At 36.1% G+C, this 26534-nt stretch overlaps 2 pseudogenes across 1 annotated transcript; both read right to left on the reverse strand.

Moving 5' to 3' along the window:
* Positions 1 to 7422: 7422 nt before the first annotated feature.
* LOC101004317 lies at positions 7423 to 9180 on the reverse strand (annotated as a pseudogene). Its single transcript, XR_004182878.1, has one exon. The product of XR_004182878.1 is annotated as an ATP-dependent RNA helicase DDX3X-like (transcript).
* LOC116274159 lies at positions 8538 to 10087 on the reverse strand (annotated as a pseudogene).
* Positions 10088 to 26534: the final 16447 nt, after the last annotated feature.

The raw sequence follows: 26534 nt of genomic DNA on the forward strand, positions 1-26534 counted from the left end.
TCTTGTTATGTTTCTCAGGCTAGTCTCAAACTCCTAGCCTCAAGTGATCTTCCTGCCTCAGCCTCCCAGAGTTCTAAGATTATAGGCATGATGACTATATTAGGAAACTTGCAAACTTTGAGAGCTAGAAGAACAAGTGTGGGGCCTGGAAGTCACTGGCAACACACAAATGACACCTCGGAACCATTAAAGTAGCTACACTGCCACAAGAACTGCTGGGCATAGTCACTGTCACTCAAAAATGTTTTATCACCAAAACCATGTAAATGATGCTGACGCTGAAACTGTTGCTTCTTCTCCCTCTGAAAACAGGATATTGGTGCTACTGCCTCTCCACCCCATGGGAATACATTCTCCTGTGTCTCTGATGCTTTGCCTCAGGAATTCTCAATTCAAAGCTCAGAGTGTACATATCAAATTGGGATAGCCGAATTAATGTGCTTGCACTTAGCTATAAGACCAACTGAACATAAGCCTTGGGTTTTCTGCTTCTAAAATGGGAAGTAAGATCTGCTTCATAAGCTGGAAATTCCCCACACACACATGCTAAGAATTCAACAAGAATGGCAAATATCTGTTATAGATGCCTTGAGAAAAGAAAATATACCTAAATGTTATGTAGATGTCTTTGTTTAGTAAAATTACAGTTTACAATTTTCCTTTTATTTTTCTGTGTTAACCATATTTTCCTTAATACGCATGTACTGCATAATAAAAATTTTAAAAAGCATTATTCTGAGGGAAAAGTGAGCATTCTATTTTAACTGAATTCACAGGAAATGTCTCTTTTTTTCCAACGTTATTGTTACTTTGAGATTCGAGCATGAAAAATAATTGCTACATGTTTTAAAGTTTAGAATAGGTGGCTATTGATAGGCAGATAATATCACAATTAGGGAAATTAACATAACTATTGTCTAGATATAATGTCACACTCACAAAGGTTTTGTATGAGTTAAAAAGGAACTGACAAGTCACATAGGCAATTATGAACAGCCCAATCTTTCCCTAACTGACTTGAGCCTCCACTTTGTCTGAGTTTTCAGGAGGACAAAGTGAAGACCTCTTTTGATTACCTATATCTTTTATTTTCATTGATTTGCTCTTCTCAGTTTGCAGCAAGAAGCCCACAGTTTATTCTAAAATGTATTGGAAAGGCTATAGAAAAGGATACCAGTGCATGAATGCAAAGTCACTAGAATATTGTTATACGTTCTAAATCATAAATCCTCTCTGTACTAGAAATATCCATTGTTGAGTGCCCTCTTCCTCCTATTTTCAAATAGCCTGAGAGTGGATGTCTGTGGGCAACCCTAAGTGGCCTGAGAGGACAAGTGCATTTTAATGAATTCATCTCTGAGCACGTGTTTACACACGAAGCTATGGAAATCACTAAAATGTTTAAAGCTTCAGTTTTGTGCTCTTAAAAGGCAGTGACCCCCAAACATAATCCTTTATTTAGCAGAGCACCATGAATTCTTGGATATGCAAGTGTAGTGAGAGGAGAGAATTGGAAGGATGCATGACTGAATTCATTGATTTCAGCATATGCAATCATGATAACAGCAAATTCTGAGCTCCCAAGAAGAAACTGAGAACCTGAACTAGGTAAGGAGAACAGCCCAATGGTGGTTAAGTGGGGACACTGGATCAGTGAAGAGTAGTATGTAGGCTTTAGGCAAGAAAAACTAACTCAAAATGTTGGGTACTAGTGGCAGAACCCAGGCGTCTCAAAGAAAATTTTGCATACTTAAAAGTTGTTTACAAATTGAAAGAAGGGGTGCTAGAATGCAAATCTTGACTAACGTGGCTCGTTATTAAAGAATAAAAGGATCTGGCTAAAATTAAACTCTCTCTGCCTGTACAATAAAGACAAGAGAGAAAACAAAGAATGTAAATTCCCTAGCCAACACTTCAGCCTTTTAATCCAAAGCCAGGCCAGAATAACATTGTTTCCTTTTTTTTTTTTTTTTTTTTTTTGATGAGATGGAGTCTCCCTCTGTTGCCTAGGCTGGAGTGCAATGGCACAATCTCGGCTCACTGCAAGCTCCACCTCCTGGGTTCACACCATTCTCCTGCCTCAGCCTCCTGAGTAGCTGGGACTACAGGGGCCCGCCACCACGCCTGGCTAATTTTTTTTGTATTTTTAGTAGAGACAAGGTTTCACCATGTTAGCCAGGATGGTCTCAATCTCCTGACCTCATGATTCGCCTGTCTCGGCCTCCCAACACTGTTTATTTACTTAAGAATAGTCATCCAGGCTAATGTGGTCCAAAACTTTGTGATACTTTTGAGTTACTACTACACAGTTATTCCATGTCACCTTACCTCATTACTCTGTGTTGCATCTAATCCATCCCATCCTATCCATCCCACGCCACCCCTTGTCAAGTGAGTGCTCTGCTTTTACCCTACCTTTACACTATCCCAGGGTTGCGCCTGCAATATTAATAGTAAGAACAGCAAAGAGATAGTTGTCTGCAAGCTCATTAAAAGCTTTAAAAAGAACACGAGGGACAAATAATTTCTTAGTCCTCTGCAATTTAAAGATCAAGGTGAGAGCACAGAAAACACAGATCTGTGAGGAAACTACTAAAGTTGACAGTTTAAGTACCTCAATAAAAAATGAAAAATAATTTTAAAAATCAAATGTGCCATCTATTTAAAGACAAAACCTGCAGTGCCACTTCAAAGCCACCAAAAAATGAAAGTTAATTTTAAGAAATTGACTTTTAAATGCCAAACATATCTTTCAATAGTTATAGTAATAATCATTTAAATGTATGATACTAAAAATGTATAACACCTTAAATGGTTTATTTTTCACACTAAGCTTCAAAATAAGATTTTTGCTTTTGGAGGATGTTGTTCTCCTCCAAGCTATGAGTCAATGAATTGAACTCTATCCCTCCTGTGGTTTTGGTACTGCCAAAATCCAACAGTCAAAGTGTTTTCTTGCATCAAGGCATGAGAAAAAAAAAAGTCTTAGAAAAGATACATCTAATTCCTAACTGCATTCCACTGACAATACTGGATATATGATACCACCTAATTGCAAGGGATCCAGAGAAATATGGACCCTGACTAGGCAGCTACTTGCCAGCAACAACTTAGCACTATGGGGGAGACAGCATAACTGGTGAAAATGTAGCCTTATGCTACAGATTACCTACCTGGCTACCACATATCTATGAGCACCATTAGTGCCCAAGACAGAACATACTCTGATGCATCCCGCTGTTGACATTCCCAAATAGCTTCCAGTTACTTCATCCTATTCAAAGTTCAGATATCCAGCTGGTGTGTGGTCTTCTCCATCTGACCTTAATGGGGCTACTCATAGTTCTACAATCTATTATCTAAAATGCCAAGGCATCTGTCCTGCTCTACATCCAATATACAATAGAGGAGAAAGGATAACATAAACATAATTACAAACTCAAATTCAGAAAAGGGAACAATGGAAAACACACAGCAGGCACTGGTCTATAGCAATGACAAAGTTCTAGGGGTTAAGTATTGTGTGCACTTCCTCTCCTGTATTTCAATATCTGATTTTAAATGGCTGTCATATCTGTAAACACATGCATCGCAAAGATATATGGAGATGCAAAAATGTATATCATTAGCTTCCCTTACTGATAATGGATATTTAAACATAATATAAGTAAAAACGTTCCTTATATGGACATAAGCAGAAAAATGATGTCAAATCCTAATTATTTTTCACTATGCAAAATTTTTCTTAATCTTCTGGTCTGTAATGTTCATAATTCAACATTCAATCACTTATACTTAAATGCTGAAAGCTGCTCTATTATCTTAGGTGTACGAATATTTTAACATGCCTTATATAAACTTGGAAAATGAAACTCTTTAAAATAGAATGTTTAAATATTTCTGAAAAAAGTCTGTGTTTAGGTTTTGTAAATATGCACACAAGAAATTAAAATTTTAGAGAAAGTTTCCTCTTTTTTCTATGAATTATGAGAAACCTTCTTTTAGGCTTAGAGCTCCAAATTCATAGTGAAATATAATCAGACTGGGTGCAGTGGCTCACCCCTGTAATCCCAGCACTTTGGGAAGCCGAGGTCGGGGGATCACGGGAGGTCAGGAGTGCAAGACCAGCCTGACCAACATGAAGAAATACCGTCTGTAGTAAAAGCACAAAATTAGCTGGGCGTGGTGGTGCATACCTGTAATCCCAGCTACTTGGGAGGCTGAGGCAGGAGAATCACTTGAACCCAGGAGGCGGAGGTTGTCATGAGCCGAGATCATGCCACTGCACCCCAGCCTGGGCAACAAGAGTGAAACTCTGTCTCAAAATAAATAAATAAATACAATCAAGCAACTACTTTGAAAGTTCTTTTGACCCTGAGTATGACAACTAAAGAACACATGTTAGCTGTTCTCAGGCTGAAAGACCTGTCATCCCATCTTAAGTTCAAAAAGATAGCTGCCTCCTCTCGATGGCTTAACATTTCTTAGATTTCACCTCCTGATTTCTCTCAGGAATTGAATGAACTTCCACAAACACAAATCAGCCATTTCTATTTTATGCCTGTCAAAATCCATGGAATTCATGGTCCAATACACAATGTAGTTCATCTATCTTGTATGATAGTAACCTACCTCACATAATCTTGCGAACTGTGGTTATTAAGGACAACCCCTTATAGATAAGAGTGAACGCAACTAAAAATAAGCACTATATAATTGCATTGCAAATACTCTTAAATTATCACATGAAATTGCATTGCTAAGAATGGGGTTGACATCATTGTGATATTTCAACCTACCATTATGATCATTCTCAGAAAACAAGAGTATATTAGAATACAAAGTCCATAAAACATTCACAGTGGTCCATAATATTATACCAAGAACAAGAGTTTCCTTTCCATGCAGTCTTAGAGATCGTTCAATTTATGCATTTTATCTATTTTTGTAGTTCAATTTTATTTTAATAAAATCAGAATATTCACAGCACATGCATTGTTAGTATCTGAACTAACACAATAAGCAATTACTAAAGCTATAGTGACTTGAGGTGCAATATTTATATTCAGCAAGTTTAAAACCTTATGTGATTTTGAAATCTTATTAACTGAAAATATTGCCTGCTGATAAAACTTCCTCAAACGCTATCACTGAATGTACAGGTTACTGATTATGCCAACTAAATTGCCAACTAAAGATAACCACATGTTTGAGGATTGCAATGTGCCGGACATCCACTGAAAAAAAAATACACAAAACTAAACAAAACTCACACAACAAACATCTGAGAATCTGGACACTTCATATCAGTGTTGTGAAGCGTTTCATTAATATCTTTAGACAAGTGTATCAAAACCTTGGCATGATTTAATTTCAAGTCGCCAATTCTGTTTTTACTAACATCAGAAAGTTATAGCTATCGTACCATGCCAGGTCTGCTTAATTTGACTTAAGAGTTTAATATGACTTAACATTAAAAGCTCACACTACCCCAAAATAAATAATTTCATGAATATGGTGACATTCAACATTCAAGTGCCATTGTGTTTGTACTGTCTTTAGTCAAGTTTCTTTAAACTTTCAAAGAATCACTTTTAGGCTTACAAATAAATATTTGTCAAAATGTTCAATAAATATTACATAAAACTAACAGCAAAAAGTATCTAGAAATCTGTCGTGTGCAAATACTTTTCTTCCCAATGGTCCCAGATAAATTTTAGAATCTATTTCCATTCCCTTCCCAGACAAGCTGTGTTCAATAATCTCCAAGAGACAAAATAAGGTTGGAAGTTTAAGGACATGCACACAAGACAAGACATATATACATATGTTTGTGTGTATATATATGTGTGTGTGTGTATATATGTGTGTTTGTGTGTATATATATATATATCTGAATGTGCAATAAAGTAAGTACTTTGTACAAATTATGGGCAATATATACAACAGCCTAAACTTAGACTAACTGAAGTAACAACATGACAAATGACCTCAATCCTGTCAAGTGTACCTACTTAATAAAAGTTTTAGAACAAGGCACAATACACTTGAAAATCTATTGCACTTCAGGAAATTTTTGCCATCTTCCTATGCCACTGTAAAAAGATTGAGCACTTTAATCACTGCATTCTGGCCACAAAATTAGAACAGAATTCAAAGTGGCAGAGGCATTTTAGTGGTGAACAATGCTCATCTTTGGCCAGATTTAACTTAAACAGACTATAAATACAATGGAAACCTATGCAACTAAAACTGCGCTGTAGAGCAGAATTGACACCTTGTGAAGTTATGTACATATTTCCAACCTGTGTGATCTTAAAGATTTCAGTTAGTTACTCTTCTGGAGCCATTTTTACAAAGTCTATAGTAAGCCAGTTTAGCATCTCAACTCAGCTTGAACAGTCATGTGAATCAGCATTTAAAGTAAAGCCTGCTGTGTAATTCTTCCTGTTCCTACCCTCTTGACCAAAAAACATCAACACTAGCATCTGTTACTAGACCAAAAATCATCCAGGACCTTAACGAGGGTTGGTCATCGCTGTGGTCCCCATCTACCATTTCAATTTCATTTATGGCAGGCATTTAAAAAGTCTAAGTAGATGAGTTCTCCTAAAACCTTATTTCAAGTTGCCAGACCTTTAAGCATTCCCTGTAATAGTATGCCCACATTTGGCTAGCTCATAGTTAATAATCTGCCTAAACACTGAAAGAGGAGTTGCTGTATTTACTTGTATTAACTTTGAAGACAGTGTTTGAATGCATATACGTATTCATACATCACCTCAGCATGACGGGAATGGCTTGTTTAAAGGCTGTGAGATTACAAATACCTATCCAGGATAGAGTGAGCAAATCAGAACTTTAACTTACTACAGTTTGCCACACTGGAAACTAATTTCATCAATATGCCCTACAACATTTGTTGTTTGTTTTCCTCCAATTTTCAAGTATCAAAAAGTCCTAATGCAGGCTACCAAATAGGTTTATCCTTAAAGTATTTTTGTATGAATCGATGGTTCCGGTTAAGTTGTATCACACCTGTGTCCCAAGGTTTGACTTTAGCCCAAGTTCAGTAATTTTGTCAAAACAATTGATATATTGAACCAACAGGACATCAAAATAAAAAATTATCTAAAGTTAACATTAACAAATAATCCTCAGTCACAAAATTATAATTGCAATTTGGGATGGAGGTAAGCAGGAGGGGAATTAATCCAAACAATGGCGATTAAGTCTTCAAACCACCTTCCGAACAAGGTTGTTAATTGTTCTTTTCATTTCTTCTTGTAGAACCTTGAGCTCCCTTAAAAAAAATAGTGGAGAATCACAGCTGGTAATATAGCATGAGTTCTTCAAGCTATACAAGGTATCATCTGGCTAAGTTACATATGGTTTCCATATTAACTTGTTTGGCAGGGTGACCTACTGCAAAGCAGGCTCAGTTACCCACCAGTCAATCCCCTGGGAGTTATAATTTCCTCCATATCTATTAGTGTTGCAAAAGCCTCCATAGCCACCTCCACCAAATCTTCTGCTGCTTGTGTGGCTGCTGCTGAAGCTGGAACTGCTGGCACCACTATTTTGTCAGTAGTCTCTGGCACCAAATCCTCCACTAAATCTGCTACTCTTAGAACGTCCACAATTACTACCCTGGTAGTGGTGTTCATAAACCATGTTTTCTAACCAAGATGGCACTTCTTGTTTAGTTTCAACAAGAAGAAGATGCAACAAATCCTTCGTGATATTTATGTTCCTCTCATTAAAGAAAGAGGTGGCCAGGCCAAGGTTTCCTACACGTCTTGTATGGCCAATGCCATATACATATTCTTCAATATCATTTGGCAAATCAAAATTGATAACATGTTTCACATTTGAAATGTCCAGTCCTCTTGCTGCTACTGCTGTAGCCACTAGCATTGGGCTTTTTCCTGAGGGTAACTGGTGAAGAGCCTCTTCCCTATCCCTCTGAGAATGGTGTCCATAGATACTGGTACGTGACTATCCTTCATGGTATAAGATATTCTCTAAAGAATAAAAACCCTTTTTGGTCTTCACAAACACTAAGGTTAGTGCATACTTGCCTAGGATCAAGTGGATGTCTTAGGAGGTCAAGCAGAAACAACTGCTTGTCTGATTCTTCCACCCAAACTACTTTCTTTGTGATGTTCTCAGAGGTACAGCCAACTCCTGTATAGAGCCAAGAAGATACTAATATATTCATCAAAGAAGTCATGAGCCAGCATCTGTATTTCCTTAGGTAAAGTAGCACTAAACATCATAGTGTGGTGGACACCCTTTGGAGGCATAGTATCTTGTTCAACTTTTCTATGTATCTGAGGCTCAAACCCCATATCCAACATCTGATCAGCTTCTTCTAATACGAAGTATTCACAAAAGTTTAATCCAATCTTTCCTCTTTCCATCATATCCACTAGATATCCTGGAGTGGCTACTAACAAGTGCCATCCACCTTCTAAGACTCAAATCTGCTGAACAATATCGGCACCACTATAAATCATGCAAGGAGGAACTCCAGATCAGTATGAAAATTTTCCTGCTTTCTCATTGATCTGTATTGCCAATTCTCTTCTTGGTGCTAATACCAAGAAGATTGGGTATTGTTTGCTGCGTCCCCACCTTTAATTTTCCTTCATGGCCCCCAAAGCCTCCTTTGGACCATCTGAATACATCTGACTCAAGATGGGCAAGAGAAATGCTGCAGTTTTCCAGACTCTGTTTGGGCACAAGCCGTCAAGTCTCTTTTCTCTTTTATAATAGTAAGAGCATGCTTTTGCACTAGAGTCAGGCGAGTATAATGAGTAACCTCCATGTTTCCCATGATAGTTTCTCCCATCTCAACATCACTGAAACTTTCAACATGTGGAGGACAATTGCTGCCTGTTGCCTCAACTAGAATGTCACCATATTTCTCAAAATTAATCCCAGTGTTGCCTCCAGAAAAGAGTTCCTGTTCCAAACGTTCACTTGGGGGGAGTGGTTTTGACCAATCCTCTTCATCTTATTTGTCACACCAGTGACTGTTCCCACCATGTTATAAATTGCCAAAACCACTTCTGTCACCATGGCTGTCCGTGCCATCATAATCACTCCATCCATGATTATCAAACCTTCCCCTCGATCCACTTCCATGATCACTGAAGAAGCTAGAATTAGCACTTGAATCATTAGGAGATTCAAAACTGCTCTATGCATCCTTATCTTTGCTAGAACACCACCCTAAACTGTCTTTATGGTAGAATCCTTTAGTAGCTGCTCTGTTCCTTAACAAAGAGGGATATAGTGCCCTTTGCTGGCTGTACTTCCCCCATTCTGATTATCTGAAGAGGCCAGGTCTAGGCCAGAAAACTGCTGCTCCAGCCAAAGCGCATTTTCCATCACCACATGACTCATCCCTGAAGAGTATCCAGGAGTCTTCCACTGCTGAGCTAATATGTTTGTTTACCACGAAGGCCCTCTCACAAAAGAACTGTGGCTCTATTTTATCTATCTTTGACAGAAAATATGTGCAAGAAGGCAAAAAATCTATGTTCAGTTTAGTAAGAGTTGTTAAAAGTTAACATTTACTTTGTCAAATATAATTTATTATCTTTAATCAGCCTCACACCTCATGTTACCAACTTAAGCATTTAGTCAGTATTTTGAAAGTCATATATGGCTTATTAAACACAACTTAATGAATTAGAGTATTATCTCAATCTTATAAATGAAGAAATTAGAGCAGAAATTTTAAGCATCTTGCCCAAACTACAGTTTGCTACTCATGCAACTAAGCTTTGCATCCAGGTAGTTTGACTCTAGAGCCTACCCATGGCTTTAACTAGTAGTTTCTGAGATCCAGCCACATGAACTTGAAGTAAATGCTATGTTTATCCATCTATGACTGTCATAACAACCCTAGGAAACAAACAATTGTTTCGTGTTCTGATGTTTTACTCTTTAAAGTGTAGATATTATGCATTTCGTGTAGTAGTTTTGAAGTAGATGAACTACTACCTATAAGTGTTTTGTTTTGTTTTGTTTTGTTTGAGATGGAGTCTCGCTCTGTCGCCCAGGCTGGAGTACAGTGGCATGATCTCGGCTCATTGCAAGCTCTGCCTCCCAGGTTCATGCCATTCTCCTGCCTCAGCCTCCTGAGTAGCTGGGACTACAGGTACCCGCCACCATGCCTGGCTAATTTTTTTGTATTTTTAGTAGAGACGCGGTTTCACCATGTTAACCAGGATAGTCTTGATCTCCTGACCTCGTGATCCACCTGCCTTGGCCTCCCAAAGTGCTGGGATTACAAGCGTGAGCCACCACCTGGCCCACCTCTAAGTATTCTAAAGCACATAGTGTTTTCAGAGAAGAGGCTTATCAGATGAATGCTTAGACATTGTATGAAGCCTGGTTACCATGATGAATTAACCCCAGTTCTGGTTCTTATTCTAAGCCTTAGGGTGTCCCAGTATTGATTCCAAAATAAGATAGTTAAGTAATATTAACAAAGTTCCCAAGAAACTGGAGAAAATATCAGAATACTGATTAACTAGTATATTGTCTTCCTACATGGAAAGACAAATTTGAGAACATATGAAAGAATAAGTATTATTATATAGTCGTTTTCTTTTTTTTTATATATATATATATATTGTTCCTTGGATAAAAATTCTAATCTATGCCTGAGAGACTTGATTAATATTGCATCTATCCTTGAGGATCTATCTTGTTGAACCATCAAAATGCAAATTAACCTCCAGTTACATTTGTGAACAAATAATTTCACTACAATATAATAAATTATCAAAGAATATATATATGTGTGTGTGCATATATACATATATATATGTGTGTGTGTATGTGCGTATATATAGTGCCATGAGAGCAGGTTGGGGAGAAGACTTCTGCCTATCTCAAAGAATTGGGAGGAAAGAAGAGATAAACGGGGAATAATTTTCACAAAGAGATGCTTGAGCTGAATCCTAAAGAATAAATACAAATTCTCAGAAGAGGAGAAAAAAGGCAAGCACAGAGAACAGAGTATGCAGGAACCAGGAAGCCTAAGCAATACACAATTTTTTTCCACTAACTGCTAAATTACTTTCGAAGTTAAGAAAGCTAATGGCATATCATTAGGCACCAATAAAATTATCTTGAGATTTGACAATGCCAACGGATAAATTTCTTCTGCAAGGCAGAGCCAGTTACCTTTTATAATATCAATTTAGATTTGCACAAATGAAGACATTCTCATGTCTTCCTTGCATTCTTCTCAGGTTCTCTCAGTCAACCATCAAAGTCATGTGACTGAACACTAACCTGATTACAAATGATCAAAGCCTTTCCTAACTGTAACACATCAGATCAAACTTGGTGTGCAGTGTATTTCCTGAACCATTATTAGCAACGAAAAAAAATTTTTTTTAATTTCCACTATGTACACAAGTTATTGGAGCTATTGGGTACATAACATTTTGACCCAGCAATACTAATGCAGTCATTTTTATTTCAGGAAGGCTTTTGATGAAATATTCAGCTTTGTTTTATTACCACAATTTTTAAAGCAATGTGCTCACTTCATGCCTGAGACTTACCACTTCAGTTCAGAGAGGGAAATGTGGGAAATAATAAGGGTCAAGTATGAGTGGAGAGATAAAGGGCTTGAGGTACAGGGAGTGAAGATATAAAGATCAAGAACTGAGTGACAAGTTCAGAGTGAGCTGCGCAGTTGAAATGAAGATTGTATATGGTGTATAGACAATCCCCTATCTCAGAACATTGTCTAGGGCTGGTAAGTAATTACTGATACTCAAGACAACGGAATGACAAAAAGAACTTTGAAGCATTATTCCATTAACAAAATATCTTCCCATGTTTGTTAGTCATTAATATTTTTAAAGTATATGCAGTGCAAAAGTAACAAAAGTAGATAAAATTTTGCTATGAAACTGTATATAAACTGGTGTAACTTTCCTGAAATAAAATATTTTTATGTAGATATTATAGTTTGATGTTCAATGAGGTTTTTTAAACAGTGAATTTGAGCACAGAAGCAAGTGAGTTAAGCAATACTAATACTTTAAACAGAATAATTTCCATTTCAATAATCTTATCCTATACATAGTGTAATTTTTTTAATTGAAATGGATTTTGTCCTTATCCCTACCTTTGAATGAATCCCTTCCATTTCCACTTATGACTAAGAAGAGAAAATCAAAGGAAAAATAGAATAGAACAATAGTAAACATTCTAAAGTAAATTTTTTCATCTGTAACAAAAATAAAAATAAAAAAGAAGAAAAAAAGAATTAATAAATTATCTGCCACCTCCCTCAAAAAAAACCATCTGGTATTTATTATTATTTTATTTTTACTATTTATTGTTCACTCCCTTTACACTAAGGCTTGTGCCAAGCACCGGAAATACCATGAAGAATAAAATATACTGAGAAGAGGACTTCATAGAATTTATAGTCGAGTAAAGGAGACAGTACTCAGATAATTACATGAACATGGAATGAAGATGCATTGAAGAGTTGTAAAGGGAAAAATCAGAGTATGAGTGCATTGCAGAGAAGCATAAGCCAATTTATGAGACCAGGAGACTTTCCTGAGAAAGTGACATTTAAGAAGAAACCTAAGGTGATCCTAAGGTTGAGATTATCCAGAAAGAAAGAGATTATGTTTTTAGACAGGGAGAAAAGTATGTGCCAGTGTTCTAAGGTGGAAGCTTGTGTTGTTTGTGAAACTAAAAGGTTAGCAAGGCCCCAGTATGACCAATCATGGAGTGTGCCATGACAGAAAGGCAGGCCACGGGGTGCCTGTTATACTTCTGCCTACAACCGTAAGCAATTGCACTATTGGATAGAAAACAGCTCACAAAATCTTACATTGCCCTGTGAAAGGGAGATGAGGCCAATTTTCTACAGAATTCCATGCTTATCAGTTTGCCTTTGATTACATAGGAGACTATTTTTTACATAGTGCGATTAACAAAACAGTAACTAGAGGCTACAGACCAGCAGACACCACTAGTTTCAACTAACTATAAATAAGTACCTACCAAGAACCTCCAATTTCCCACAACTCTACAGAGACTCTCTTGTCAAGGTTATCATGTTGTAAGTCTGATGATTACTTATCTTCTATGACAACTCAGCAGCATTTGTCAGAGATAATCACTTCCTTCTTGAAATGCTTCTCTCGGCTCATAACACTTTGCCTTCCTGGTTTTCTTCCTACCTCAATAGCTCCTCTTTCAAGTCTCCTTGATGCTCCCTTTCCTCTGCTCCAACTCTCAATGTTGAAATGCATCTAAAGCTCAACCCTTTTCTCTTCTCTATCTACACATTCTTCCACTCAGTCCCATGATGTTAAATGTCCTTATCTCCTAAATCTTTACCTCTAGTTCTGACCTCTCACAGTTTCAGACTTATATATACAACATGATGTCTCCACTTGGATGCAGTCTTTACACAGTCATCTCAAATGTAACATGGCCAAAGCGACCTTAATTTCCCCGATGTAGGGTAAGACCTAAAATTTCAAGTGCTACCTTGACTTTTTTTTTTTTTAGACGGAGTCTCCCTCTGTAGCCCAGGCTGGAGTACAGTGGCCGGATCTCAGCCCACTGCAAGCTCCGCTTCCCGGGTTCACGCCATTCTCCGGCCTCAGCCTACCGAGTAACTGGGACTACAGGCGCCCGCCACCTCGCCCGGCTAGTTTTTTTTTTTTTTTTTGAGACGGAGTCTTGCTCTGTCCCCCTGGCTGGAGTGCAGTGGCGCGATCTCGGCTCACTGCAAGCTCCGCCTCCCGGGTTCCTGCCATTCTCCTGCCTCAGCCTCCCAAGTAGCTGGGACTACAGGCACCTGCCACCGCACCCGGCTAATTTTTTGTATTTTTAGTAGAGACGGGGTTTCACCATGGTCTCAATCTCCTGACCTTGTGATCCGCCCGCCTCGGCCTCCCAAAGTGCTGGGATTACAGGCGTGAGCCACCGCGCCCGGCCTAGTTTTTTGTATTTCTTAGTAGAGACAGGGTTTCACCGTGTTAGCCAGGATGGTCTCGATCTCCTGACCTCGTGATCCGCCCATCTCGGCCTCCCAAAGTGCTGGGATTACAGGCTTGAGCCACCGCGCCCGGCCACCTTGACATTTTTTAACTTCACAGGGCCTGAAAGACCTATCTGTGAGTTCTCTTGCTGTTGCCAGATACACCCTTACTCAGTAAGAAAGGTTCTCTGCCCAGCTAGTTCTTTTGTCAGCTGTTGCATTCTACCCTGTCCTCAACCTAACAGGTTTCATCTCCCTGCCAACCCATACGATTACTCAAGCAAGGCAATCCAATCCTTCTGCAGGAACCAGGGACATCTCACCCTCCCGTTACTAACAAAGCCTGCCTCCCACAGCCTGGTTCACTCAGCTCCCGAGTGCAACACCAGTGTGGCCCTTCACAGCATGCAGTGTGTTGTGACTGGATGATCTCATCTGTCCAGTGTCAGGTGTTGTATGTTTCAACATCTCCTACAATTTCAGGCACAAAATTCTTCCTTCACCAATTGGATGAATAGGAAGTGGTCATAACACCCCCAAAACTAACTTTTCCTCAGATCTTCATCTTAATACATGGTGCTATCATTCAATAAGCTGTTTAAGCAGATAAATTCTCTTTGATTCTTATCTTTCTTTCTTACCCACATCTAATCAATCTGAAAGTTTTGTCAACTCTGCTTCAAAAACATAATCCCAAACTATCTGCTTCTCTCCATCTGCATTACCTTCTACGTTTACCTAATGTTCTCTCTCATCAGTATCACTACAGGGACACCCTTGCTGAACTCTCAGCCTTTACTTTTACCAAGAACAATTCACTGTTTACATAAAAGACATTTTTAAAAACTCTAGCAGTTTTCCATTACACTTAAGAGAAGAATTATTTCCCTGGCTTATAAAGTCTTAAATGATTTAATTCTGCCTGCCTCCTTAACTTATCTTGCCTTGTGCTTCACATCACCCACTCATTTCAAGCATATTCAACTTCTCATTTCCCTAGAACAGGATAAACTGATTCTCGTCTTTGGCTTTTTACACTAGCTGTGTTTTCTGCCTGAAAAGAGCCTTCTTCTTATCTTGTTATGGCTAGTTAATTATTATCATTCAGATCTCAGTTAAAATGAGAGCTCCTCTTAGCTATATGTCCTTATCTATATCATATCACCTTTTAATCTTCTTCATACATTTATTGCCATCTGTTTTCTGTTTATTTACTTACTCATTTACTTGATATTTGTGTCCACTACCAGGCTGGAAACTGGGGAGAGTCAGTGCCTTGACTGGCTTATTCACCACTGCAATCTCACTATCTACAGCCATGCTAGACACATAATGGGAAATTAATATATAATGGTTAAAAGAAAAAAATGAATGAATTAAACAAAGTAATGCAATTATTAAAGCATAAATTTATTATTTATACAGGCCATTATTCAAATCCCATTAGCTATGTGATCTCTCTGAATCTTAATTTTCTTTTGTCTAATGGGAATAATACCTATTTCATGGAGATATTAGGAATTAAACTAGATATAATGAGTTTTACATTTCTAAACCTCTCCTAGAACATACTACCTACATAATAATATAAACTACTATCAAACAATTCAGTTGGCTTCTCAAAAAAATCGGGAGACAACACAGAAGAGAAAAGCAAAATTAGAATCATAAACTCCAATTCTCTCAGATCACTTAATTCCTAGATAGTTTTTTTAAAAATCAAAGATTGAACAGAAATTGTATAACTTCCTTTTCAGCTTCTAGTCATCTATTTGCTAAATAATAGCAAAAAAAATCTATAAATAAGAAGCATGTAAGAGATAAAGTCTTCACAATTTATTTGACTAAGTTGTAATCTTACTGGCTTTTTAAAAGTGTATCTCTCAAACTAGGCTTAAGGCTCACTACAAGTGTGTAGAATATACAAAAGTCATAGTACCATTTCTCATGTCAAGGTGCTTGGAATTGCAGTGAAGCAACTTAATAAGCAATTTTAAAAAGCTGCAACAGAATTTAACTTGCCTTACACTTTTGAGCTGTTATACAAATGCTATCCATTTTACATTATTGGAAAATAATAGTCTCTGATTGTTAGTTGTATTTCTGTGGGGTCAGTGATAACATCCCCTTTGTCATTTCTAATTGTGTTTATTTGGATTTTATCTCTTTTCTTCTTTATCAGTCTAGCTAGTGGCCTATTTTATTATTTTTTTCAAAAAACCAACTCCTGAATTTATTGATCTTTTGAATGGTTTTTCTTGTCTCAATCTCCTTCAGTTCAGCTCTGATTTTGGTTATTTCTTGTCTCCTGCTAGCTTTGGGATTGGTTTACTCTTGGTTCTCTAGTTCTTTTATTTGTGATGTAAAGTTGTTAAATTGAGATCTTTCTAACTTTTAGGTGTGGGCATTTAGTGCTATAAATTTCCCTCTTACCACTGTTTTAGCTGTGTCCCAGAGATTCTGGTACATTTTATTTTTGTTCTCATTAGTTTCAAGGAACTTCTTGATTTCTGCCTTAATTTCATTATTTATCCAAAAGTCATTCAGGAGCAGGTTTTTAATTTCCATGTAGTTGTATGGTTTTGAGCAGTTTTCTTAGTCTTGATTTCTATTATTGCACTGTGGTCCAAAAGAATGGTTGGTATGATATTAGTTCTTTTTTATTTGCTGAGGATTGTTCTGTGTCTGCTTGTGTGGTCAGTTTTAGAGTATGTGCCATGTGGTGATGAATGTATATTGATGAATGAAGAATGTATGTTCTGTTGTTTTGGAGTGGAGAGTTCTATAGGTGTCTATCAGGTCCATTTGATCCAGTGCTGAGTTAAGGTCCTGAATGTCTTTGTTAATTTTCTGCCTTGACGATCTGTCTAGTCAGTGGAGTGTTGAAGTCTCTCACTAGTATTGCGTGGGAGTCTGAGTCTCTTTGAAGGTCTCTAAGAATTTGCTTTAAGAATCTGGATGCTCCTATGTTGGGTGCACATATATTTAGGATAGTTAGATCTTTTTGTTCAGTTGAACCCGTTACCATTATGTAATGCCCTTTTTTATCCTTTTTGATCTCCGTTGGCTTAAACCCTGTTTTTTCTGAAATTAGGATTGTGACTCCTGTTTTTTTTCTGTTTTCCATTTGTTTGGCGATTTTCCTTCATCTCTTTATTTTAGGCCTAGGGGTGTCATTGCATGTGAGATGGATCTTTTGAAGACAGCATACAATTGGGTATTGGTTCTTTATCCAGCTTGCTACTCTGTGCCTTTTAATTGTGGCATTTAGCCCATTTACATTCAGTAACAGGTATCTAATAAACTTTTGTTAACAAGAAGATTAACTTTATTATGAAACATGATATTCTCCATGGACTTGTGTATAACACTTAAACAAAACATTTATCAAAAATAGGTAATGAGCATTTTCTCCAAAGTTATTCCCCTTTACACTATCCCCAATGTATAACATACAATATATGACAATAGAAAGTGCTCAATGATTTTAGGTTATAAGAGTATGTCAAGTCCAACAACTTATCATCAAAAATAAAATTCAACACTGGATTCAAGACTTTAAGTAACATTTAAAAGTAACTGCTTTGAACTTCCTTTTCTGTGTGAGATTTGAAATTTGTATGTTAGTTTAATGCTATATAATACTCCACTATGTGTATATGCCATACTTCTATCTATGGTTGATGGGAATTGAGGTGTTTTTAATGTGGGCTAACCAGCAGTGATGCCACGAAATGGTCTTATACTAGGTTTTAGATGCATAGGTCATAGAGTTGTAGGAAATATGCATGTTCAGCTTTAGTAGGTATTGCCAGTTTTCAAAAGTGGTTGCAGTAATTTACACTTCCACTAATACCATATGAAATTCCAGTGGCTCCACATCTTCAATTACTTTTGTTTTTGAAAAATACTGTAATTTTCCATGTTAGCCATCTTATCAGGTATGTAAAAATTTATATATTTGTTTAAATTTGTATTTTACTGATGACCAAAGCTGAGCACCTTGTAGAGATGCTCACCTTTTAAAACAAGTATTGTACCTTAATGTTGATCACCTTTTAAAACACTTATTGTACAAGGTTACTCACTTTTAAAACACTTATTACACCTATTGCATTTGATGATCAAAGTTGAGCACCTTTTAAATATTTATTAGCCATTTGGAGCTATTATTTTATGAGCACTTAGGATTTTTGCTCATTTTTTAAATTGGATTATTTGTTTCTTCTAATTGATATGTAGAATATTTTCTATATATTTTAAGTATGAATGCTTTATCAGTTAAATTTAAGTATAGTTTCCTACTATGTCACCTGAATTTTCTGACATTGAGTGATATCTTTTGATGAACAATAGTTCTCAATTTTAATGTACTACAATTTACCAGTCTTTTCCTTTATGGTTAGTACTGTGTCCTCTAAATAAACAATTGCCTACCCAAAACCCATGAAGATATTCTCCTTGGATTTCTTTTAGAATATTCATTGTTTTACTTTTGACATGTAGATCTACATTCTGTACAAAATAATCTCTGTGTATAATGCGAGCTAGGTATCAAGATTCACTTTTTGCACATATTTAATTGCTTTAACATCATTTATTTAAAAGACCAGCTTTTCTCCCACTGAATTGAAGTGGCATTTTTGTTTTAAATCAGGTGGCAGTATGAAGATGTGCAGGTGTTTTTCCAGATGCTGTTTTAATACATTGGTCTGTTTGTCTGTGTTTCATTATCACAATGTCTTGATTACTGTAATTGTATAGTAAAGTACTAATGTGTTAGTGAAACTCTTCCAACTATTTTATTTTCCCTCGTAAAGACTGTCTTGACTATTTAAGTTCTACAAAGTTTTGAATTAGCTTTGCATTTGCAACAAGAAAATCTAATCAACTTTGAATGAGATTGCATTGAATGTAAGAATAAATTTGCGCAAAGTTGACATCTGAACAATATTGAGTTTTTAATTCACAAACACTACATATGTGTCCATTTACTTAGGTTTTCTCCTATTTTCCACAATAATGACTGATAAGTTTTCTGTGTAGAAGTAATTAAATTATTCATAATACTCCATTTCAGATGCTATATTGATGATATGAATTTTAAATTTTATCCTATCTCCTTTGGTATGTAGAAACACAATTGATATGTGTATGTTGATCTTGAATCTGGATGACTTGCTTCTTCATTCATATGTTCTGAAAATATGTCCATAGATTCTTTAGGGTATTCCACAAACAGCATCAGTCATCTGCAAATTGTGACCGTTTCATTTCTTTCTTTCCAATTCTGTAACATTTCATTTTTCTCTTGCTTTTTTTCTTTCTCCATGTCTCATTTATTTATCTTAAAATATCCAATTGACAAATAAAGATTGTATATATTGAAGTAGTACAACATGAATTCATACACATATATATTATGCATTGTCCCAATAAAATTAATGCATCCACCAGTACTCATGTTGTACAAGAGATCCCTCAAACTTAATTATCTTATAATGAAAAGCTTGTACCTTTGATAAACTTCTCCCCCTTTTCCCCACTTGCCAGCCCCAGACAACTACCATGCCACTCTCTGTTTCTACAAGTTAGAATTTCATAGATTCCACGTATAAGTGAAATCATTCAAAATTTGCCTTTCTGTACCTGGCTAATTTCACTTAACACAATGTCTTGCAGGTTCATCTATGTTGTCACAAATAGCAGAATTTTCTTCCTTTTTAAGGCTGAATAATATCCCATGGTATATACCACATTTACTTTATCCATACATTCAATGATGAACACTCTGGTTGTTTCCATATATCAGCTATTGTACATAAGGCTGTAATAAACATGAGGGTGTAGATATATCTTCAAGATACTGATTTAATTTATTTTCAATATAAACTCAGAAGTGGGATTTCTAAATCGTATAGTAATTCTATTTTTAATTTTTTAAGGAACCTCCATAGTGCTTTCCATAACAGCTGTACTAATTTGCATTCCCACCACAAATACATGAAGGTTCCCTTTTCTGCACACCTTTGCCAACACTTGTTATCTCCTGACATTTTTATATTAGCCATCCAATAGGTGTAAGATGATATCTAATTGCGTTTCTCATTTTAATTTTTCTGACGATTAATATGTTGAGCATCTTTTTGTATACCTGTTGGCCATTTGTATGCTTTGGAAAATATCTGTTCATTTATCCTATGCTGATTTTTTATAAGGTTGTTTGTTTTCTTGAGTTGTGTGAGTTCCTTATACATTTTGGAGATTAATCGCTTATAAGATACATGGTTTGCAAATATTTTCTCCCATTCTATAAGTTTCCTTGTTATTTTATTTTTGTCTTTGTCATGCAGAAGCTTGTTATTTTGATGTAGTCTCACTAGTTTACTTTTGCTTTTGATATCTGTATTTTGGATATTATATATAAAAAATCATTAATAAGACCAATGCCAGAAGGCTTTTTTCCATATTTTCTTCTAGGAGTTTTTTGCTTTCAGGTCTTACATTTAGATCTTTTATCCATTTTGAGTTGATTTTTGTATATGCTATAAGATAAAGGTTCAATTTTTCTTTTGTATATTGATATTCAGATTTTTCTGTGTCCTTTATTTAAGAGAGTTTCCTTTCTTTGTTGTGGATTTTTGGCACCCTTGTTAAAGATTAGTAGACCATATAAGCATAGGGTTATTTCTGAGCTCTCCTTTCTGTTCCGTTAGTTTATGTGTCTGCTTTTAAGCCAGAACAACATTGTTTTGATTACTACAGCTTAGTAATGTAGTTTGAAATTTGGGAATGTAATGCTTGCAGCTTTGCAGGCTTTGCAAGACCACTATTGGTCTTTCATAAAATTTCTTTAGCTATTTGGAATCTTTTGTGGTTCCATGTGGATTTAAGGATTGTATTTCTATTTCTATGAAAAATGCCATTTGAATATTGATAAAAATTGCATTGATTTGTAGATCACCTTGGGTAATATGGACATTTTAATAATATTAACTCTTCTTATTCATGAAGATTAAATATATTTCCATTTATTTGTATCTTCTTAAATTTCTTGTATCAATATCTTATAGCTTTCAGTGTACAGACCTTTCAGCTCCTTCACTAAATTTACTCTTAAGTATTTTATTCTTTTTCATGTGTTTGTAAATGAGATCATTTTCTTAACTTCCTTTTCAAATAGTTCACTGTTAGTGTGTAGCTATGCAACTGATTTTTTATGTTAATTTTGTATCCTGAATATCAAAACCAGATTAAGATGCTACATTAAAAGAAATTACAGGTCAAAATCCCTAATGAATATAAATGCAAAAGACCCTCAACAAAACATTATCAAAGCAAATTCAATGGCATACTTAAATGATCACACACCATGATTAGGTGATATGCAAGGATGGTTCAACATCACAAATTAATAAGTGTGGTAAACCAATTGACAGAATGAAAGACAAAAAACATATGATCATCTCGATAAATGCAGAAAAAATTATTTGACAAACTTCAACATTATTTTATGATTTTAAAAAACTCTCAATAAATTAGGTACAGAAGGAATGGGCCACAAAATAGTAAATGCCATTTTTGACAAGCCCTCAGCTAATATCATACTCAATGATGAAAAGCTAAAAGCTTTTCCTCTAAGATCGAGAACAAAACAAGGGTTCCCACTCTCACCATTTCTACTCAGCACAATCCTGAAGGACCTACCTGGAGCAATGAGACAAGAAAAAGAAACAAAAGGTGACCAAATTGGAAAGGAAGAAGTTAAATTGCCCTGTTTGCAGATGACATAATCTTACATTCGGAAAACCCTAAACACTCCACCAAAAAAACCTTTCAGAATAAACAATTTTTTTGCTATTTTTCACTAAAAATTCTAGCAAAATACTGAATAGAACTACAGTACATACAACATACAAAATATGTGTTAATTGCTTGTTTATGTTACCAATAAAGCTTGTGGTCAACAGTAGGCTATTACTGTTTATGTTTTTGGAGAGTCAAAAGTCATATATGAATTTTTAACTGTCCAAGGGGTTGGTGCCCCAACCTCCACATTGTTCAAGAGTCAACTATAATGATAATGAATGATTGTTTTGCTCCTATTTCAGAAGACAGGGTTATAGTCATCATTGAACGTACTGTATAGGACCCTTGCAATTACATTTCACCCACTAAGTTAATTGTCCATTAACTTGTAATATATATGGTTATCATCAGTTCTTTTAATGGTTAGCCTAAAAATTACAATATTCATCCTTGACTTATTAATGTAGTATTTCTAGAGAACACAGAGATCTTATCTTAATTTCATTTGCCCCAAAGCTGAATTTGGTGATGAAACCCAGGCACTTCTGATGGCTGAGGAAGAGCAAAATTTCAACTTGACAGTCACAGATGATTGCTGAAGCAGATGCAACCACAAAGGCAGAAATCTGACTGCAAGGAACCTGAACTCCTCTCTGACTTGAACACCTACAAAGGACAGGGATTGGGGCCCTTAGGTACACTGCTCTGCACCCAGGAGTTACAGATCACTAACACTCTGAACTGTGACTTTTGTGGTGCCCCATTCAGATGTTTTATATGATATACATGGTTTTTATTTGCTCTGTGGCCTTGCACAAGCCACCCTAAGACCTTCATGGTAAAATTTCTATCCTGTCTCAAATTGACAGTTTAAACCCTTATTAAAGCCTTATATTTTAAAACATACACACACACATACACACACACAAATGGACATTTACCCCACTCCTGCTTTTGTGCTATTGTGGTCATGCATGGTATTTCTTTTTTGTTGTTGTTTTTCTTGTTGTTTTCACTGTCACACAGATATTTATGATGAAAACAGAATCAGAGACTGACCTGCCTCACTTGAAGTACAAGATTTTTGGGTTGTTTTGTGTGTTTTTAAAAAAATTATTTGTGTTTTTAATCAACAAATAAAAATTGTATACACATAAGCTTCCTGATTCATAATGGGGATACATCCCAAGAAACCTATTGTAGGTTGAAAATAATGTAAGTCAAAAATGCACTTAATAAACCAAGCTTACCAAACATCATAGCTTAACCTAGCTTACTTTAAAAGTTCTTGGAACACTTACAATAGTCTACAGTTAGGCAAAATCATCTAATGCACAGCCCATTTTCTAACGAAGTTATTAGAAAGGATTTTTATTCAAAAATCAAAGTATGGTTTCTACTTTATGTTTATTGCTTTCACATCATCGTAAAGTTGAAAAATGTAGGTCAAGCCATCTTAAGTCAAGGAATGTTGGTATATCATAAGGGTGTACATGATATTTTGAAATATGTATACTTTAAGAGCTATATTGAGCTAATTAACATATGAAATACCTCACATATTTATTTGTGGCGAGTGGATATAAAATCTACTCTTTTAGCAATTTTTAAGTATATAATACAATATTGGAAGCATCTCCAGCTAAGTTAGTTTTCTTTCCGAACAGACATTTCGCACGAACAAGTGCAGAAATTCCCTGTGAACAGGGGAAGCAGTAATGCTGAACAAAACTCAGATGTAAATTTAGAACAAAAAAGGGCTCATGGTTGACTGCTTTGGGCTATACTTCCATAATCTCTCAAAAAAATAAGTTATTGCCCTCTGGAGTATTTTGATGTAAAATTTTAGGAAGACTTGATAATCTGTGAAAGTTGTAGTCCTGAGATCCTAAAAGTTCTGTATCTAAATTCATGTAATCTACAGAAATCTACTTAACGAATCCAGGTTTATTTTTCCTTACTTGTGAGGTAAATGTTGTAATACACATCTACCTCACAAAGGTGTTGTGAGAATTCAATGATACATTATTATAAAGAAAGTATTGATTACCTTCCTTCTGTCCCAGTGATAGATCACAACAAGACATTACGAAGAGGGCATGGCCGCCATGTCATTCTGGAGAGGGACAGAGTAAAACAAAGAAGGTGATGGGGTAAAGAGCAGTCGCCTTCGATATATTGTCTATTTTGTCTATTTTTGGTTTTTTACTTACCTTTTATATTTACACCTTCTATATACAACAGGATTATAAGCAGCTTGAGTCCAGTGAATATACCATTTAATTTTGCTAACCATCACTGCTCTTAGCTTAGAGGAAATAATCACAGCTTATTATTGATTAATTAATTAATAGATGAATGGTGAACAGATGATTATCATCCCAAGAAATGGGATTTTATTAGTTCTGGGCAACTAGGAAAGTTTTTAACTACAGAGAAATACTGGCATGGGCAGCAACTTCATCATATGGCAAAAAGTCTTTTTTTTTTTTTTTTTTTTTTTTTGAGACAGTCTTGCTCTGTAACTCAAGCTGGAGTGGAGGGCAGTGGTGTGAACTTGGCTTCCCGCAACCTCCGCCTCCTGGGTTCCAGCAATTCTCCTGCCTCAGCCTCCCGAGTAGCTGGGACTACAGGCATGTGCCACCACGCCCAGCTATTTTTTGTATTTTTGTAGAGACGGAGTTTCACCATGTTAGCCGGGCTGGTCACAAACTCTTGACCTCAGGCAATCCGCCCACCTCAGCCTCCCAATGTGCTGGGATTACAGGCATAAGCCATCATGCCCATCCCAAAAAGTCATTTTATTTAATATTTTTAAAAGATATTGCCAAGTTTGAGAGGGCAGAATGATTCATTTTACGACTGTGACTAGTACCAGATCACAGATCACATATGTATAAAAAACTTGCCTTTGTGGTAGTAACAGAGGCAGTTGGAAGACAGAAAGCAGATAAAACAATCAGCTGTGGAAGCTTTTGTCACCACTTTGTTCAAACATACACTGGAACAATTTGGAATGGTATTGATTTTCAACTTAAACCTGTAAGGTAATATCTCAAGAATTGTTACAGAAAGACTGAATAAATATATATGAGAAAGAGCTCTATAATTTAATTATATTATGTATTAGAGAAAGAGTTCTATATTCCAATGTAACATGTGATTTAGGTATACCTCTCTCCTAGAAGGAAATGCAATTCAAGAGGCAAATTCATGATTTATTTTTCAGTGGGTTGGGTGGGCTAGCTTACACTAACTTTCAAAAACTCAACTTTTGACCAAAATTCTGGAAAGAAGTTTTAGATTATGACTCAGGATGTGCATGTTAATGTACTTATTTTAACAGCAGCCTCTCTACAAGTCTTCTGACTTAACCTTGTGGGAAAACACTTCCTACCACTAAGGTCATCTACTTGATTACTGATACTTTGATCATGGAGCTTTGGGCATGCCACTTTATAGAAATTTGAAGAGCAATTATATTTTTCAAAAAGAGTTTTGAATAATGTTGGGATAGATTGCATACATGACTATCAATTCTTCCCTTCCCAACAAAGAAGAGAGTCTGTTTATCCAGCCTTTGAATATTGATTATTCATGTGACTTGCTTCACCGAATGTAACATTAATAAGCACAATGCAAGCAGAGGCTTGCCAAGAATTTGTTTTGGTTCTAATGCTTAGAAGAAGAATAGCGTGCCATATTTTTGCATTTAGAACTCATGTGGAGACATGTGTGGCCCAGTTGCTCCTCTTTCATCTTGGGCAATAACCAGACACGAGACTGAGGCCATCCAGGATCAGCCAGCCCTAGCCCACACACAACCTGATCACAGATGCATGAGTAAGCCTAACTGAGACCAGCCAAGACCAGCCTAGAATAGAACTACTCAGCAGCAGTAAAAACTAAATAAATTGTTACCTTAAGCTAGTTTTAGAGCTATTTGCAAGTGTATTTTTGTGCAGCAAACATTTACTAACAGATAAAGTGGTGATTCTTTATCTTTGTTTTATTGATGTTTTAAGGAAATCATTTCTGCTAAAAGGAAATATCTGGTCTTTGTCATGTTAAATCAAGTTTAGCCTAAAGCTGCCTCCTTAAATTTGCAGCACAACCCCCATCCTGCAACACCTCAAATTGTTTCACCTTTTTTGACAGAACCAAGATATATCTTAAATGTACTTGATTGATGTCTCATGTCTCCCTAAAATGCATAAAACCAAACTTTGCTCTGATTACTTGGGTACATGTTCTGAGGATCTCCTGAAGGCTGTCACAGGCCATGGTCACTCATATTTGACTCAGAATAAATATCTTCAAATATTTTATGTAGTTTGACTCTTTTCCTCAATATAACTCATCATTTAACCAGTTAAGTATTTTGAGTTAGTTTGGGATTAAATACGAGAGTTTTGACAGGGAGCTGAAACAATAGTAGTTTCATTAAAAGTTGATTCTTGGTGCATGTATGTTTTCTATTATAATGAACACAGATGATAATGATGCATATGTGTTTACCTAGATTAGAGAAAGGAAGAGAAAAAAATAAAAATGTTGGAAATGAGATAAAAAGATATTGATCTCACTGATGTTTCTGAATCTAAGACTGAACTCAACTATTAGTTGTATTTACTGCTTATTAGATTTACTAAGAAATTTCTTTAAGGTACTTACAGCC

The sequence above is a fragment of the Papio anubis genome, chromosome 3 (assembly GCF_008728515.1).
Source record: "Papio anubis isolate 15944 chromosome 3, Panubis1.0, whole genome shotgun sequence".
In the NCBI taxonomy this organism is placed as follows: Eukaryota; Metazoa; Chordata; class Mammalia; order Primates; family Cercopithecidae; genus Papio; species Papio anubis.